The 17502-nt window shown below is 35.8% G+C and overlaps 1 protein-coding gene and 1 long non-coding RNA gene across 11 annotated transcripts in view; both read left to right on the top strand.

The window, feature by feature from the left end:
• The window catches only part of DLG2 (discs large MAGUK scaffold protein 2), a 2206106-nt gene that overhangs the window by 623989 nt on the left and 1564615 nt on the right, over positions 1 to 17502 (top strand). The window lies entirely within an intron of this gene.
• Positions 10267 to 16270, top strand: LOC143643426 (uncharacterized). Its single transcript, XR_013156271.1, has 3 exons — positions 10267 to 10499; positions 13480 to 13787; positions 14729 to 16270. It is a non-coding gene; the product is annotated as an uncharacterized LOC143643426 (long non-coding RNA).

Here is a 17502-nt window from a genome sequence, read left to right on the forward strand (position 1 = left end):
GTAATCCATGGATTCATTGAGGCTAAATCATCTCACCCCAGAAAACTCTGAAGTCAGAGTAAGAATGCCTAAACTTGGAAAATGCAAATTGATCATTCTTTGGTGTGATAAAGTGAGGATCTTTGAATTTGAGTTTTTAGAGTATTAAAGCTAAAAGGCCCTGGTCCTTATTTGTTAGCATTTTATTGCATTTGAATTTCAAAGTGTTTACTATGTGAAACATTATGGGATATGTCCATCCTACTGATGAAATGTCAAAGGAACTCAGTGATGAAACTAAGATACCCACTAAAATCTAGAGACAAAGATCCAGACAGGGGGTGATGTCATCAACATGGTGATATCAGTAAGCTATCGCCTGGAAAAGTTTCCCCTCAGAATCAGTTAATAAAAGTACAAATCCAGCTTGCTTAGAACTCTGGAGGACAATATATCCTGGAGAAGAACTCCACAAAAAGAATCAAATGAAAAGAAAAATAATCTGCAGGATCACAGAGGATATTTCCATAGCAGATTACTAGTCAGGACTCCTCTCCCTCACTCTGTTCCACATAGCTTCGCAGTTGTGCAAAGGCTGGATGGCACAGGTCCCTCCTGCTGCAAATGCAGACTATAGAGCCACTCACAGCAGCAAATTAGAACCCCACACATATCTAGGCATGGGGACCAAAGTCCGAAGAGACCCAGTGTGAAACACAAGCAGCTGAGTTATGCTGCCTACAAAAGAGCTCCCAGGGAAAAAGAGCGGATGGGAAAAAGGGACAGAGAAAGAGAGGGAGAGAAGAAGAGAGGGAGGGTGGGAGGGAGAAGGGAGACCATGACAGAACTGTTGGCAAGAGCTACATACGCTCAATCCAGTCTTAATCCAGTTTCTGTGGGCTGGGCTACCTAAATGCAAAACAGACTTTTATGGATTGACCCCATCTGGCTTCCTGGGGCGGGATATCCTAATAGGTAAGAAATGGAGGCAGAAAAGCCTCAAAGAAAAACAAAAGTGGAGAGTGGGGGTGGGGACTAAACTGCTATAAGACAGGATGGGTCCCAGAACTGAAAATTATGAGGAAAAGAGGGCACTAAGTGAGGAAGAGAATTTAAACAAATCATAGGAGCTGGGGAGAAAATTCTGCACAAAAACAAATAGAAAGGATCAGGATTCTCAGAGAAGGAACAGAGGAAAGGAAGCTTTCTCCTGGGGGTTAAAGTATTACATTAAAAAATGCAATCTTAAAAATTGTACTGCAAATCCAGGGCAAGAAGCAGGTAAAGAAGGACTGAGGAAATCTGAAGAGTTAAATGTGGGCTGTTCTAAAGGTCCAGGACAAGTTGAACCAAGCATCAAAGAAGAGCCTTAATACAAATCCAACCAACAATAAAACCCTAAGCAAGAGGGAGAATTGAACCTTCAGAATTAAATCATCAGGATAATCAGATACCTAGATATCAGCAAAAAATTACAAGCCATGCTAAGAAACAGGAAGATATGTCTCAAGATTTGCCAAAGGAACAAGTAAAACTTCAGTATTTGGAACAACTAATCAAAGAAGACATTATGCTGAGTGAAATAAACCAGACACAAAAGGACAAATATTATATGATCTCACTGATATGAACTAATTAGAATAAGCAAGGAGTCTAGAATATAGGTTACCAGGGGCTAGGCTGGGGGTAGAGAATGGGAAGTTAATGCTTCACTTGCACGGAGTTTCTATTTAGGTTGATTGTAAACTTTTAGAAATGGATGGTGGTGGCAAGCAAAATACAGTAAAAGGGAAATTTTAGGTCATATGTATTTTACTAGAATAAAAATTAAAAGATAAAATATAAAAAACTTCTGGACATCAAGCATTTGACAAACATAGTCTTCATCTTGCTGGTCTCTTTTCTAAAACAGCAACATTTCTTATTATAAAAATGCAGAAATTTCAGAACTCTCTTTGGGATTCTTTGAATTGAAGCTGCCAAATTTCCAAGAAGCAGAAAGGATGTCTGTGGGAGCTAAAGTGCAAGCAGAGGAGCTGCAAGAGGCGAGAGTTCTGGGATAGAAGTCTGGCTCTCCCTACCAGACCTAAGCCACAAGGAAGCCAAATAGCACATCCAGGTTTAGACTAAGCTTCTCAGTGTTATCATTTGCTTCATTCAGGGACATATTTTCCAGTAACATATTGAATCATTTTTCTGCCAACTACTGATAATGATATTTAAAATCCTGTAGAAAATAGCAGACATCTCTAGAGAAGTGGTCCTTTTTTCTAAACAGCCTAACTTCTGGAGTTTTTGAAGAAAGTTATAACATTTTCTCTTCCTTTCTATGAAACTAGGGCTATCCAGAGCACCTAAACTCATATTCTTTGACATTAAAATTAGGCATATGTTTATGTGCTTTTATTTCTGGTTGAAAAACCTCTGTGCTTTAATACATTGTTTTACTTTTGAAGTTTGGCCTAATTATTTAAGCCAGTGCAGTAATTAAACTGGTACTCAGCACATGTTTTTTATCGGTTTGTTTTTGTTTTTCTAGCTTTCTTGCCATTTACCCCACCCCTCCTTTTTTTTATTAAATAGAGACTATATAGCACAATTCCGACAACTTGGAAAAGTAGAAGGAAAACATCACCTGCAGTTTCAGTACCATAACGGTAAAACTATTTCTACTTTTGAATATTCCCATCTGTTGATCTCTGAGGGGAGCCAATAAATGGCACTCCTCTTTTCTTTCTGAGCTTTGAGCAATTTGAGAAACAAAACAAAGGAGTGGCAGATGGAGCCAAAATACTACCTTTATTGCCAATTAAGACTAGGTTGGAGTTGACAGCTCATTGTGAGAGCCAATGCTCTGCTAACTAAACCTTTGAATTAGACAGACTCCTTCCCTGCCTGCCTCCAGCGGTAACCAGTGATGGAGTAGGCCTCTTCTCAGTTATGAGAATGAAGATCATACCGTTGGAGAACAATGGAGCGTAGCTGTTCCCTGTGGGCCACATATTACCAAGAGGGAGAAAGGTGCAGTCAGACCACACAGGCTGAGTTTTGTTTTTGCCAAAACTGACAGTCATATAAGTCACTTTAATTCCCTCCACCCTCCACCAAGGGAAAAGTGAATTAATGGGCAGAGAAAGGCCAGGGTTTATATCAGTTAGGATTCTACCACAGGAGAAAACATCTTGAGTGGGAAATAAGTTACCTGTATCCATTTTCAAGAAGAGAATAAAATTGTTGTAAACATCTTCGTGAAAATAGTAGTCTCTCACTTTTAGATTACATTTTTAAGAGCGATTTTAGGATACTGCTAACTATAAGTTTCTTTCGCTCCTTGGAAAATATTAACACATCGCTCTTCTGAAGGGTTGTACAGTTTACCTTGCTGTCAAATCCCTGGTTCAGAGAAAAGAGTTTGAACAATGATTTTAGATAGTGAACTGGATTCCAGAAGTGGTTGTAATTGTGATTATATCTGGTACAATCATGCCATTCAACAATTAATGAATGAATAGTCAGTTCTAACACCCTGGAGGTGACAGAAGAAGCTTCAGATAAGAACCCTGACACCAGGGAGCATTCAGTTTAATCAGAGGAATAAATATTAATGTATAAGAAATTGTGTCATATATACCAGGTAATCTCAAGACAGTTAACTTTTATAGGTACAGCACCCAAGAGTATACATTATAAAGATAATTTGAATCTTTTTTAATGTATCAGAAAAGTAAATCATCTATCCTCTGGCAATTATAGTTTGGGGGAAGAAACAAGGTTAGCAGGCAGTTATCCTATAAGGAATAGGCACAGGAATTGTAGTAACACAACAGGAGGGGTATCTAACATTCTTGGGGCTTAAGAGGAGGCTTTGTAGTAGAGGTTGTCTCTTCTGGAAACTTGAAATAAAATTAAGAGTTACTTAGTTATACAAGAGAGATAGGGCAGAACAACAGGATGTACATAGGTCAGGAGAACAGAGAACAAGGGACAATTAGGAAAATGTAAACCATTTAGGACTGTTGCCAGTATAATGCCTGGAGTATGGTCAGTGGTTATTAAAAACTTTCTGAATCCATGACTGCCTTATTGAACTTTCAGTTTGAGATTACAAGCTTACATAACAATGAATATGTATGATGGCTCATGAAAGTGAGGAACTGGTACTGGAGTGAGAGGACAACATCAGACTATAGTATTTAGAAGAATTTAGTATTCATTTTCATCCTATATTGAACCAATACTTAACATGTGATTTTTCATTAAACAGAAATTTTAAAATTAGATTTAAAATTATTTTAAAGTATTTCATTCAAAGCAATTCAATTCTTTCTGTCATTTCTGATGTTTTGTTTAGCTTTTGTCTAGGAACTGTAAAGAAATCCATAAGATCCTTTGTCCTGCTCAAGTTCTATAAACCAGAAGTTATAGAACCATGAATCTAAATAACAGTATTTCACATGTGTATTGTTCATTTCACTTTTAAAGTATTTTATTGTTGATCTTTTGTTATATAGTTACAATGATGTTGGCATCCTTGTGAATTTTATTAAATGTAGAGATAGATTAAACCAGTGAGATAATAATGATTTGGTGAAGTTTTCCCACCTATTTTCTTAATCATTTAAACTATGTATGTTTATAAAATACCTACTCTATACATGGTATTATGTCAGAGGCACTGGGGAATAAAAATAAGTTTAAAATTTGGTGCATCAGTATTCTGTATGAACTGAAAGTCTTTTGTCCAGTAATTCTGGTTTTGGGAAGTCAGTTTTAAGTAAATAGTTTTAAATGCAGGAAAAAAAAGACAAAGTTATTTATCAAAAAATTATTTTAATGCTCTACACTTGTGAATACTTAAATGTTTAATAAGAAGGCACTGATTAGAGAAATCTATTTGTGTGTGGGAATGAAAGCCGTCATGTTGTTGTGAACACTGTAATAAAATGGAAAAGGATTTAAGTTAATGTCAGGTATTAAAAATAAAATATAAAATAATATATTTGATAAAGGTCCAATTATTCTACAAATAGTTTTTAGATAACAGAAAATACCAAGAGTGGAGGCAGAGATGTGATTTTACAGTGGGACTGATTGGTTATTTTCCATCTCTGTTTTTTGAAGTATCTTCAATAAACACCTCACCACTTTTAAGTTGAAACATATATATTGTTAATTGACTTTGAATCTATCTTCAATGTATTTAGCAATTCATTATAGGTACAGCACCACAAAATCGGGGTGACAAAACATTTACAAACAGGAAAATAGCACATACTAGATTTCTTATTAGGGTATAGGCAATCCATTGACTTTACTCCCGACCTTATTTACCAAGCACTCTTCTTAGAGATTCACTTGCATTGCTTACTCCTTTGCCAGCTCCTTCTCTATTAGACCAGGTCATTTGTTGCAGCGCAAAACTGGTACACAGTCCTGCTCTTCTACTTCTAGTTATGTGGCCTTAAAAGATTAACTCTTTAAAGCCTTAGTTTCCACTAAAACAGAAAATTAGTCTGTTGTGAGGATCAATTCAGATAATCTATGTAAAGTGCTTAGCATAATGCCTAGTGCAGAGAAAATTTTGAATAAATATTAGTAATCTTTAAAACAACAGCAAAGTTTGGAGTCTCCAGGGCTTGGTCCTATTTTCTCTTTTCAGCCTGTGCCTTCTCTAGGAAATCTTATTTTATTTTCCTGGTCCTAAATACTACTAATGGGCCAACAGTTCTCAAACATATGTATCTAGTTTAAATATATAATCTCTTTTGAGGTTCAGATGCATTTATTCAGTGGACTTCTTGACATAACCCCTTGATTGTCTCAAAGATTATCCCTGAATTCTTAATTGGACTCTGCCTATTGAGACCTGCTCTTCATTCACTATTCTGGGTCTTAGTAAATGACCATTTATTCAGAGGCTTGTGTCAGAGACTGAGAATCTGTGCTTCCCTTTCCCTATCCCTAACTCTCTACATATAATTTATCACTAGATGTTGATTCTATATCCAAATATATCTTAGATCCATTCATTTCCTCTCAACTTAATCACCACCATTCTACTACAAATCAGCATCTTGCTGGGATCACTTATCTCTGAATCTCTTTCATTTCTTATATTATCCCTCTCTAACACATTATTTTTATGGCACCCATAGTGATCTTTTTAAATGCAAAGTTGATTATGTCACTCCCCTGTATAAAATGCTCTGATGCCTTGTTTAATCTTCACAATTCCATGAAATTGACATACCTTTTTCATATTTTTTTAAAAGATGAGTAAAATAATGCTAAGAGTCAAAGTGTCATGCTTGGTGTATTGCATTAATGACAGTGAATCAGATAAAGTGAAAGAGCAGAAACTTGGAAATATAAAATCCAGCAATCAAGAAGTTTTTATTTGCGTGTTAAATGCCTTCTCCTTGCTTCAGTTAAGGAAATCTAATCAGTTGCCAAGTTTCAAAGGAGTCTGGCTCTTTTTGTGTTTGACTATACCCTTGCTACTATACCATTATTATACCAATAAAAGTTTATTTAAACCCTCTAAATCCTTCATGAAAATATATTTAATTTAGCAAGATAATATTAATTAGAAGTAATTTCTAAATACTAGGTAAAAGGAAAATAGAATTAGGCATCTAGAAATGCCTTAATAAAAAGGAACTCCCCAAAATGCATGCCATGGAGTTGAGAGGCAGTATAATAGAGTGGAAAGAAGCCAAACCAACTCTACCTATTAGTTGCTGGGAAATCACGGGCTATATTTTTCATCTTCTCAGTTCTCTCACCTATAAACTAAGGATAATGGTGATACCTACTTTATGAACTAACCAGGTGTTCTAGTTTGCTAAGGTTTCCAGGGAAGGATACCTTGGTTCAATGTAAGGCATCTAAGGAAGGATACCTTGGTTCAAGAAGGCTGATGATGTTCAACATTTTTCTCTCTCAGCTGGGAGGGCACATGACAAACATGGTAGCATCTGCTGGCTTTTTCTCCAGGCCTCTTGTTTCATGAAGCTCCCAGGGAAGTGTTTTCCTTCTTAATCTCCAAATGTCTTTGGCTGGTAGACTCTGCTTTGTGGTTCTGCAGCATTCTGAAGCTTTCTCCAAAATGCTTATTCTTTTTAGAAGCTTTCTTCCAAAATGCTAATCAAGACCCATGTAGAATAGTTGGAGGCAGATCTTCATCTAATCAAGTTTAATACCCACCGTTGATTGAGTCACATCTCCGTGGAGATAACCTAATCAAGTTTCCAAGCTATAGTACTGAATAGGGATTAGAAAAAAACGTTGCTCCCATAAGATTAATTAGGACTAAAACATGGCTCTTCTAGAGTACATAAATCCTTTCAAACCAGCACACCAGGTTTCAGGCCCTGTACTTAGAACTTTGTAAAATCCTTTTAATGTGTTGGTACTCTGAAGGGAATGATGCAACAGAGTGAAAAATGGGGATTAAATGAGTTAGCATGTGTATAGTACTTCAAATAGTTATGGCACTAAGTACTTCTGTACTTTCTGAGAGGTGCACTATATATTTGCTTCTAAACAGTCATCAGTTACAAGATTCAATGTGTCCATAACAGTATGGTTATGAAAATTCACAAGACAAAGCAATCGCTGCAGGATGTACTGAGTAAACCTTATAGCTAGAAGTACATATGAGTTGCTACACATATTAAGACATCCCCCAACTCACAGGCCCCAAGAAAGCATCACTCTCTGGTAATCTTATGCAGTGCGCTTTTGGCAACATCATTGTGTTGTGGAAGTATTATCATGTCATGAATAGCTATCCTGGTTTGAACCATACAATATTCAGATATGACAGTACAACATGATATGTTATGGTGCAATAGGAAATGAAATAAGTGTTTGTACCGTGTTTGAATCATGTACATTTGTTTGTATTGCTTCACTGTATTTGAAATGAGCATGTTATAAGAGTTGGTTAAAAATATAATTAATATTAACCTCTCTGTGAGACATCGCCAATTCTTTTCATCCTCAGTAAGTTTCACAGGGAAAATTCCACCCAGATTTTTGAGAATTGATCTAACATAGGATTAGAATCCATGATCTTTTTTCAAGTAAGATGGCCTATAGAACTATTTCAGAAACTGCAAATTGGATGAGATTTCAGAACAAGGACACATAGTTACAGAGCACATTTTTGTTGTGTCAGGGTTTTGTCAGGGAACTCTGATTCAGCTGTCTTTCCTCTTTCCTACTTGCTTTCCCAACTGTTTTCATTATTTCCCAAGAGAGCAAATTCATAGGCATGGTTCTTGTTCTTTGAGTTGCTAAGCACTGTCAAAATTAATTCGACATCTAAGAGAATTAAACAATTAATTAATTCATACACCCAACATTTATTTAATGAGGGCCTGCCATGTTTTAGGCATTGTATTTCATGCTGAAGATAAAGTCAAATAAAAAGTGATACATTCCTGGTGGGTCACAGTGAAAGAGTTAGGCAGAGTTCTCTCCTGCCATGCCGGAGACCCAGGTTCATTTCTCGGTGCCTGATCATGTAAAAAAAAAAAAAAAAGTGATAGATTCCCTTAAGGATCTTATAGTATATTGATAAAATTAGATAGATTAAGTTGATAAATGGATCGCAAATTTGCACTTTCTTCAATTTTCTAGTTTTCTTTTATTTAACATCTAATTGTGGTACCACTTTAAACATCATCTCTGCCATCATTAACATTAATTTAGCATTCCCTGTGTTGAGGACATCACTGTTATTATATATACATTACCTTTTAAAATCTCATCACAAGTGCATGAGGTAGGTGTATTAATATCTTCATCTTACAGATGAGGAAACCAAGGCTTATATAGGCTAAGCAACCTACCTAAACTTATACAAGGAGATAGTGGTGGAAAAGGAGTTAAAGCCCAAGACCTTTGTACTGATTTGAAGCTATTATGTACCTCAGAAAAGTCATGTCCTTTTATCCTCATTAAATATTTGCTGCGTGGGATCTTTTTTATTGCATCCAAGGATATGTGATCCACCCAATTGTGGGTGGTAACCATTGATTAGATGATTTCTATGGAGATGTGTCTCTACCCATTCAAGTTGGTTTGCTTACTAGACCAGAGGGAACCATTTTGGAAAAAGCTTTAGAACCAACAGAGCCCAGAGAGCCAATAGAGCCCACACAGCCAGAAATCTTTGGAGATGCTAAAGCAAAATGCCCCCAGGGAAGCCCTATGAAAGTGGGGAGAGAATGCTAGCAGATGGCACCATGTGCCTTTCCAGCTGAGAGGAAAAATCCCGAATGTCATCGGCTTTCTTGAGCCAAGATATCTTTCACTGGGTGTCTTAGTTTGGACATTTTTATAAGCTTGCCTTAATTTGGGCATTTTCATAGCCTTAGAACTGTAAATTTGCAATAAGTAAATTCCCTTTTTTAAAAAAAATTATTTTTATTGACAAATCTTCACCCACATACAGTGCATACGTGGTGTACAATCGTTGGCTCACAATATCACATAACTGTGTATTCATCACCATGATCATTTTTAGAACATTTGCATCACTCCAGACAAAGAAATAAAAAGAAAAACTAAAAAACTCATAGATCCCATACCCCTTGCACCTCCTTCTCATTGACCATTAGTATTTCAAGCTACCCAATTTATTTTACCCCTTATCCTCACTTTCATTTTTTTCTTTATTTTTTATCCACTTTTTTTTTTTTTACTCATCTGTCCATACCCTGGATAAAAGGAGCATCAGATACAAGGTTTTCACAGTCATACTGTAAAATCTTTATCATTATTCAATCTTCAAGATTTAAGGCTACTGGAACACAGCTTTCAGGTACTTCTCTCTAGCCACTTCAATACATCATAAACTATAAAGGGATAACTATGTAATGCTTAGAATTAACCTCCAGAATAACCTCCAGAATAACCTCTCAATTCTGTTTGAAATTCCTCAGCCACTGAAACATTATTTTGACTCATTTCGGTCTGCTCCCTTTTGGTCAAGAAGATTTTCTAAATCCTATAATGCTGGGCTCTGCTCATCCCAGGAGTTCTGTCCCACATTGCCAGGGAGATTTTTACGCCTCAGAGTCATGTCCCATGTAGGGGGAAGACAATGAGTTCACCTGCTGAGCTGGCTTAGAGAGGCCACAGGTGAGCAACAAAAGACATTCTCTGGGGGGTGACTCTTAGGCATAATTATAAGTAGGCTTAGCCTATCCTCTGCAGAAATAAGTTTCATAGGGCTTAACCCCAAGATTGAGGGCTCAGCCTATTATTTTTGTTGTCTTCACTGCTTGAAGGAATATCAGGAATTCTCCAAATGGGAAGTTGAATATTTTCTCCTTTTTCCTCAGTCCCTCAAGGAGACTTTACAAATGTTTTTTTATTCACTGCCCAAATTACTCAGGGATATATTGGGACATCACACTAACCTGGACAAGCCAACAAGATCTCATGTCTTATTCAAGATTCCACGTACTTATGGTGTTCAACTAAACTGGCCATACAAGTTAAATTAGGTAAGGCACTATCCAAAATATGAATGTTGCACCAACTAAACATCTCTCCCTTTGGTTTCACACAGAGGTTAAAGTTTTAAATTACTTTACATAGTGATTTTTAAAGAATGAGAAAGGAGAGAAAAGGGAGAAAGAGCTATGTAAATATATACATACCTTTATTTTTTACGGTAATATTATGGAAGTAAGAAGCATAGATTGTCAAATTCCATACAATACTAAGGTGTTCCTGGGTGTACTGGCCAAACCAAAATGCTGATTTTTTTGTTTGGTTGGTTTTTTACTGTATTATCAGAAAGCTCTGGTGTATTAAAGCAAAGGCACATTGGCCCTGCTTTGGTTTTCTAGCCATATGGCAAGTTTCTAACTTAATTGGCTATTGTCCAAGGAGGTTCCACAGACTTCTTTCAGCCTGGTACTTTTTGGATAATACTTGCCATTTTATAGGAACTCCTAACAGAATTTTCTTGTTAGTAGCTTTTTTTATGTTGCCTCATTGAGATATTCCTCTTGAGATATTAGAAAATTATTTTAAAAACACTTAAAAGTAACATTGTCCTCAAGCAATTATTTGTTTTTTTTTCAGGGGGGGTGGGGAAGAAGGTATAATGGTTCTAGAATAAAGTATAATATTCAGAAGCATGATATGGACAAAAGCACAAGTGGATGTGAATCGTGATTCTTCCTTCTGCTTGAATAGCTCAGTACCTCCCCCAGTTGCTTCATCTGTAAATGAAATGTACTAATACCTTTCTCACAAGGTTGTTATGAGGCTTAAATGAAATAATCAGTGTGAATGCATCTACACAGTGCAGAGATGAATAGTTAGTGGCTACTATTATACTAAGTAGAATATGTCTCTGTTAAAATGTTGTCACATCCCTACTATGATAGAAATTGGTTATGTGATTTCACATAAAATATCTCAAGGATCTTCAAAATGACAAGATCTAGTATTTCAGGAGTATGCTGAATGATTAGTAGATATCACTCCTGTTTTTGCATGAAATGGGGATCTATACTTTCCCTTAAAATGTGACTGACAGCTAGCCTGGTTTCCCAGGTCATTCCTCTGAAGAAAATGAATGAACTCAATCACGAGATCTGTAATCATCATACCCCATGAGCATTCATGCCCTTGAATTTGCCTCTTTGTCATTCATGTACAGACTCTACTCAGAAAAATATTTACACATACTAATGTGGTCTTTCACAGGCGAGTCAGGGGACTTGGATTCCTCTTTGCAAGGTTGTAAATTAGAGCCCAGAAGTTTGTTTCATGTACGATGCTTATAAATATTTAGTGTCTGGAAACCCTGTTTGACTCATTAACCATATTATGTCTACTATACCTCATACCCAGTCATGACCCATATTATTATTTGACATTTTCAGATCTGTTATATATTCAAACAGATGTATATATTAATGAACTAGCAGAACATGTCTTTACTTATTTTAGAAACTCCCTCCCCCATCCCTATGTTTCAGTTAATTTTAAAATTTTCATATATTTTGAAGTGTGTTAAAGTTGTTTTCCCAAATTATTTTTGTGTCATGAATGAACAAGTGTCTTTAAATAAATTCCAAAAAAATAACATATTCATTTTATATAATGAAGTATGGGATTGCCTTCTAAAATAACATCCATATTAATTTTTTCTGGATGGATTGTCCAAAAAATATTTTTAATAACAACATGTAATACTAACACTTCTGCACTTTAATCACACTCTTCTGAGGTCATGTCCATATAGATAAATCTATGTTGAAGCAATGACAAAGCACAGGAAAAGGTCCACCCATTAAATTTAAGTCAGTATTCAGCTGTGTTCCCTTCAATAGGTCTAACTATTAGCTTAGCTACAAACACAATTTAAGTTTTTAAAAATCCAGTAGCAAAAGTAAAGGAAACCAATGTTATTGAGCCCCTAGTATGTGCAAGCACATTATATATGACACCTATTTAATGCCTATAACCCTTTGATGGGGACACTGAGGCTCTGAGAGATTTAAAGCTGTTGGTGAAATAAGTAGTGGAACCAGGATTTAAACCCAGGTCTGCATAATTACAGAGCCTACTCATTTTCTGTCATAGCAGGATTCTGGAGACCCCAGCAGAGTGATATTTTGTGATGTATAATTGGTCAGCCATTGAATGCCGGAAAAAAAGCAAGAGATTGGTACATGTTGAATGATGCTCAAACTGTTGCTCAGGTGGACTTGTTGACAGTAACACAGTTTTTAAACTTGTAACTGTAAAGGGCAGCTATCAGATTCCAGAAGAGCTGACAGGTTTGCACTACTCCACCTTCCGTCATTCATGTATTAAGAAATTATTGCTTACCGTATGCTAGGTAGTATTCTAATATACCTCCGTAAACAAACAGAAAAAAAGCCCTCATGAAGATAACATTATTGCAATCCTGTTCTGCAATATCACAAGTAAGTAGTTGGAGGCTGTTCAGCAATCCCTGCTCTAAAGAAAATGAGGTAGGTCAGTATATCCTTCTAAAATATTGCGAATCCCTGTTCTAGACAATCAGACCAGAAAATGAGGTAAAAATAAAATTTCTGTTTTGTATAAGCCATATAGACAGTAAAGGACGCTGCTTCAACAAATTCTTCGCTGGGGAAGAAATATGTTGTGCTACACACACAGTAGGAACAACATACTCTTTAAATAAGGGAACTGATGGGTAGTAAATAGAGTGGAAATATTTAGAACTCATTTTGTATAATGAAAATTGTACCTTGTTTCTTAAGTTGTTACTAGCTACTATTAGTATTTACTTTTCTCCACTTATGCCATATAATAGAAATGTAAATATCTTATTTCTACATGAGTAGTCCCTCACTCAATAAAATAATATAATATTCATAATTATTATCAATAGCTTATATTTGTTTATTGTGCTAGTTACAATGTTAATTGCTTTTCTTACATTATCTCATTTAATTAATGCATTCATTCATTCAGCCAGCAGATATTTGTTGAAGCATAGCCTAGTGCTGGAGATATGACAATGAACAGACAACTGAAATCCCTAGAGCTTGAATTCTAGTAGAGGAAGACAAAAACAAATAAATAAAACATACAGCATGAATGCTAAAGAGGAAAATAAAGCAGGAAAAAGTATTGAGAAGTGCTTGGAGGTATAAATTCAAGCAGAGTCATCAAAGAAGGCCTCACTTAGTAACATTTGAACAAAGACCTGAAGCAAATGAGATCACTTTTGTGGCTAGCAGGGTAAAGAGCATACCAGGCAGAGGTGACAGCATTTCTAGGTAGGTGCTGTTATTCTTTCCCATTCTATGGATAAGATAACTGAAGCTTGGGCAGCAATAAGTAATTTGCTTAAGACTGTACAACTAATAAATGGCAGATATAGCCTTTAAACCGACTTCTAGATGATTCCAGAATTAATGCTCTAAGTACCTCACTTTATATTTCAAAGCCTTCTTTCTTCTAAAAAAATAATAAATTAAAAAAGAAACATAAATAGCTGAAGTGAATAAAAAAATTGCTTTAAGATATCAACCCTACAATTCAAGACAAGCCTATTGCCTTTTAGCCTAATCATCAAGTCAACTACAGCCTAACCAAACTGTTTATTATAATGATTATTTGGAGGGTTGCAGATCTAGATTGGTTTTCTAGGGACAATCTGTGCAAACTGTTAAAGACAGTGTTTGGGTGGGCTGGTTGATTGGTGGATACTACTTGTGAAAAGATAGTGCTGGTTCAAAAAGTTAATAGTAGGTTTCCAACCCCAGAGCTCCATCTCTACCTTCTATCTACTGTCTCAACTGGAACAGGTTTGTAAGAGTCCAGCCAGCCCGAAATAAAATCTCTCAGTTGGTCAAACATGCTAGACAGGTTAGGTCAAAAGATCATCTGATTGCCTGCCACTGGCTGAAACATCAAAGCCCAGGTTACAGGAAGAAGTACAGCCACTATTCTGAATCAGGCTCTCTCTTTTGTAAATGAAGAAGAAAATATCATATAAAAAGAGAGCCCTCTGTCCTTATTTATCTAGTGGCTGGCATATTGAGGTTAAAATTTTAGCTTGGAGCCCAGACTTTTGCCTTAATTGAAATACAGATGTTCTAATACATGTGGAATTGCAATGATAATAAGAAAGTCATGAATAGCACAGGCAAATGAATGGATGAGCAGAGATAGGAAATCCTTATCAGTAATATTACAATGGTTATTTCTGCTTCAGCTGGGAAGTGGGGGCACGTTGACGATCTCCAAGGCATGAACATGACCACATGATAGCCCTGATACCGGAGTCCCACCAGAGGGACTCACAAGGTAGAGAACATAAGGAGGTTCAGGAAAGGTATGTATGTCTTCCTATCAGCTGCTTTAACTTCTTCCCAGAAACTGCTCACTTCCTGTGCTCAAGTCTAGACTATGAAGTCTTTAGGAAAAGCCACTGCCATCCTTATGCTACAAAATGAATTTCTTAGACATTCTTTCAATACCTCTTTCTGCCTTCAAAATATCTCTTTCTGCCTTTGCTTCCTTTGATTCTTGATCCTCTTCTTGTTGCATCTTGGCTTCCCTTCCTCATTTACCCTATTTCATTTGGTAGTCAGACTCCAGACTGATACCTGAGTTATAAAGATCTGAAATCTCTAGATGGCGTTGCCCCTGGTAATTATTTCAAGCTCTATGCCTGCAACCAAGCCCACTAAATATTACAAATTCACAGGTCTTAGTCCTATCAATTAGATTAAGACCTGTGAAGTTGTAACATTATTTCTATTTTAGGGATTTATGAACTGAGACTGAGTGCTAAAATTATCTGTATGAGTTCAAACAATTATGAGTGTGAGGAAATTTCCTACTTTGTTACTCTGAATCCTCAAGGACTGAGTTCCCAGTTCCCATTGGGGTTTGAGGACAATAATCATTAAAAAAAAAAAAAAAAAAAGCAGTATTGTTTCCTTTCAGTAATAAGATGAAGTTCAAAATGCTTTGTGTGGACCATGTGAAATCTTGTGGAAGTTAAGTTGCAGATTGTATAAAATTATATTCTACCCTTTTGCCCTTCCTGGAAGCTTTTGTGAAGTTTTTTGCTAGCATCCATTGTTTGAAATGCAGTAATGATCACACACTAACCTTTATTTCCTGGACAAACATCCCTGGCATTGGATGCTTTCCGAAAGATATTCTCCATAGTTGCAGCAACAATCTTCAAATCAAATCTTTCAACGAAAATCTTATGTCCCCATTCGCCAATTTTAAAAATTAAAATTTAGAGAAGTATATTTCTTCACCATACTAAAATAGCACACCTCAATTGCTGTTTTTTAAAAATTTTATCCATAACAGAGTTATTGTTTATTTATGGGGATTATCCTATACTGGCGCACATATAAATAGGGTTCCACTCTTTCTTTGTTGTTGCTTTTGTATTTTGTAAAACAGGTATGATTTTCTTTCCATTTAGCATGCAGTGTGTGAAATTTTGAAAGCTTTCCTGTCTCATTCATTGGCATTTTCTGTATCAGGTGGTGCCAGATGCTCTTAATGCATTAGAAATAGCCTCATGAATAGTTTGAACCTGACCAGGCTATTGAGACATCTCTACCACCCATTGCTCTCTCAATCCAAGTAATTTCTTGGTACAGTTCATTAGTGGAGGCTGCCTTCTTCTGACTGTTTTACTTAATAAATTGCACATTGTGTAGTCTTCATCCAGTTTTTCCTTTCATCTTTATTTTTTCTAAGCCACTTTTTAAATGCATACACGTAGGTGGTTAAGGCTAGAGGTGGCATATTATATATTTTCTTACTTAAATAGATAACCATAATTGATATTGACATGAGCATATGAATTTTAAGCCTTTTGAAAGTATGTTTGAATTTTTAAACAAACATCCTTTCTTTTATCTAATGATAAAGAAGAAAAAATGGGAAGTTCCTAATATTCTGGTAAATCATCCGAGCATCAGTCATTAAAGATTGCTGTACACTTATAATCTTATTTGCTATATAGTCATCCTTAATGCATGATGTTTCAAATGATTTTCCTTTTTTTAGAATTCATAACCTGGAGAATGTGACATTGGCTTTGTAAAAATTTTAACACTTATCTTGGATGGTTAAGGGAAAATAATAAAAATTCAACAACAGCATAAAACATGGCAGGCAAACAAATAAATGTTTGGGTGAAAATGACAGATGAGATGGAAAATTTAAAAGGAATTTAAAAAATTCTTCTGTAAGTCATCTGGAGTATTATTATTGGGTAATAATGAATAATTAATTATTCATTCATTCATTCATAGTCATATTAATAAACTTGAGGGCATTTTTTTAAAACAGCAAGAATTGCTGAAATTGCATTTTATTATCAGAAATATCTGTGGCTACAGATATTTCTTGCAACAGGTATTTCTCAGAAGCTAAAATATAGACAGATTCCAATTCTAAATTATATAATTGAAAACTGAGTTAGGTGGGGACAGAGACAAAGGAAGAATAATCTGTTGATGGAGTAATGTGGTTATTTTGGAGAACACCAATATAAATATGACTATTAGAAATGGTAAGGCATAGTAGAATGAGATATATGGTAGGATTCCTAAAGTATTATGGAAATAAAAGGAATGTTTATGGGATGGTGCAGTGATGGCTCAGTGGCGGAATTCTTGCCTGCGATGTCGGAGACCTGGGTTCAATTCCCAGTGCCTGCCCATGCAAAAAAAAAAGAAAATGCTCATGAAGAAGAATCTAATAATAGCAATAACTCAGAAAAGAGAAAAGACTAAAAGGAAGCATAAAAACAACAAATATAAAATATTAGAAAAATAAAGCCCCCATATATGTTATCAAATTTATAATGAGTGAACTGAGTCTCCTATGAAAAGGCAGGCTCTCATTTTGGTCTAAAAAAATAAAATTTATGTGTATACTGTTTACAAAAATAATACTTAAAACCAAATGACAAAGTGTTCCCTTCCTAACAAAAGAGTAGACAGAATA

The sequence above is a fragment of the Tamandua tetradactyla genome, chromosome 8 (assembly GCF_023851605.1).
Source record: "Tamandua tetradactyla isolate mTamTet1 chromosome 8, mTamTet1.pri, whole genome shotgun sequence".
NCBI lineage: Eukaryota > Metazoa > Chordata > Mammalia > Pilosa > Myrmecophagidae > Tamandua > Tamandua tetradactyla.